The sequence below is a fragment of the Penaeus japonicus genome, unplaced genomic scaffold, assembly GCF_977035675.1.
Source record: "Penaeus japonicus unplaced genomic scaffold, GWHDUDI00000001_assembly GWHDUDI00000025, whole genome shotgun sequence".
Classification (NCBI taxonomy): domain Eukaryota; kingdom Metazoa; phylum Arthropoda; class Malacostraca; order Decapoda; family Penaeidae; genus Penaeus; species Penaeus japonicus.
The window spans coordinates 3,678,369-3,680,666 of record NW_028234427.1 but is presented as its reverse complement, the minus strand read 5'-3'; positions in this window follow the sequence as shown (position 1 = coordinate 3,680,666).

Genomic DNA, 2,298 nt, shown 5'->3' with positions numbered 1-2,298 from the left:
TACCAATTACTATATCATCATCATTCATTATTATCATTATCATCATTATCATTATTATTATTACCATCATCATTATCATCCCAATCATTACCATTGCTGTCATTATCATTCCAAACGAAAGCTCTCATCTCACCAGACGCAGCAATGAAGTGGAGCGCGCATCTGGCAATCCTCGCCATTGCGAGCCACGTGGCATGGATGAGGGCGGCGGAAGCCTTGCAAGAGCCGGCCCCCTTGGCGTACTTTTTCCCTCGCGACCCAGCAATTGCAGCTTGGTACCCTGGCACCACCGTGGAGAACATCACCACAGCCTCCGAGGTCCTCTGTGCAATCCAATGCTACTTGAAGTTCTGCGTTCGATACAGGTATTCAGGTAAGACTAGGTTAGGATTTGATTAACATTTCAGTTGCCTGTGTGAATACAGCATTAAGTCTATGAATAGATTACGACTGCCTTTTCGTGCAGAAGATGAAAGAAGAAAAAAAAATTGGTTTATTTATGTGCTCCAGATTCGAGGAAAGTTTTCGTGTTGATATTTAATGGTCCATCACAGAAATGCAATATCCATGAGCACTAGAGATTCAAAGGCGTGTCGTTGGACAGTACTTTACAATCTTTCCGAATTTCTGAAACAGACCTTGGACTAAGAAAAGAAAAAAGTTCTTTCTTTCCTACCGTGTCTATAATTCCTCTCGACAGATAATACGTGCGTGGTAGAGGGCGTTGGCTCGTACTCAAGTGCTCCCCGAAATGAATACCATTTCTTTCACCGTGCTCTGACCAATGTGGCCTTCCAGCGTCCAGCGTTTGGCATAAACTACTATCCTGGGTATGTGAATGCACGACCTTATGAGTGTGTGCGGGGGAGGAGGGTAGATAATGGAGCCCTTAGTAAAACAAGCTTTCTGAGTTTTATGTACATTCATGTATTGCCCTTCACTCTTTATGTTTCAGCTCTCCACCTGCGAATGCTCTTGATGACAATGCTTGCTTCGAATGGTCTGCAACAGATGGAGCGTGTTGTTTTGCCTCGTACAGTACCCCGTATGCTTGGCTGGTTGTTGACCTTCAAGTGCCGAGGAAAGTGGTACTTGTCGACATCGGATCGAAAGTCCTGAAAGATTATGAGGTTAATTTTTTGAATTTCATTTGCTTCCTTTTATTTTATTTTTTATTTTTTTCTTGGTTATACTGTTTATTCTGGATTTTCGTTGTCGTCACCGCGTAACCTTAGAGCGCCATCTGTGTTAGACCACAACATGACACAATTTCCCGCCATTTTGTTTTCCCATTTTTGTTTTAGTTTTGCCAATGCCTTCCTCTCTAATGCAGTTCCATATTTTCTCTCTCCTCCCCCCAACCACCCACCCACCCACCCCTCTTACCCACTCGCCTAACCTAAACTACGCCCATCCCCTCGCCCGCCCAAACAGGTTCGCGTGGGGCAGGAGTTGAGACAAGACGGAAACTTCAGCAGCTACGAGCTCTTCGGCTACACTTCCGAAGTGGTGGCCAACGGGAGGACCATCTTCACCCAACCAGAGGGCGTTGTGGGGCGCTTCGTCAGTGTTCAGCTCCTCATCCAGTGGAATATGTATGTTTGTGATCTGCTCGTATATGGCTGGTGATTTGCAATGATTTTGTTGGTCGTATTCCTCCCGTGGCTTCGGTAGTCTAGTATTTTTTGTTTATGTTCTCTTTTCTTTTATTTTCCTCTCTCTCTCTCTCTCTCTCTCTCTCTCTCTCTCTCTCTCTCTCCCATTCTAGACAATCATATACATATACATATATACATGTAAGTATATATACACATATATGTTATATGTATATACATGTATATCCATATAAAAAAGTATGTATATATATTATTTTTATATGGATATATATATATATATATATATATATATATATATATATATATATATATATATATATATATATATATATGCCGGCGATCTCTCTAAAGTGACCGTGGAAGCTGTGGGCAGATGTCCTACGAAGCTTCTTTCCATCTATATTTGGGATTTTAAACTATTTTTTGGGCGAATACCAAAGATGCTTAAAATACACGTTAGAGCCATTCTGATAATGAAAACTATTACAGCTAAATATTTAACGCTGATTATCGTTATATTAGAGCAAAAAATAAATGAGAAAGAAAAAAAAAATATATATATATGCCTGACTTATGAGCCTATATATCATATAGCTATACTATATATGTATTGTATATATACCACTATAGTGATATTAGTCGTACTACCAATTCTATTATCTTATATATAAGGTCCTATGAT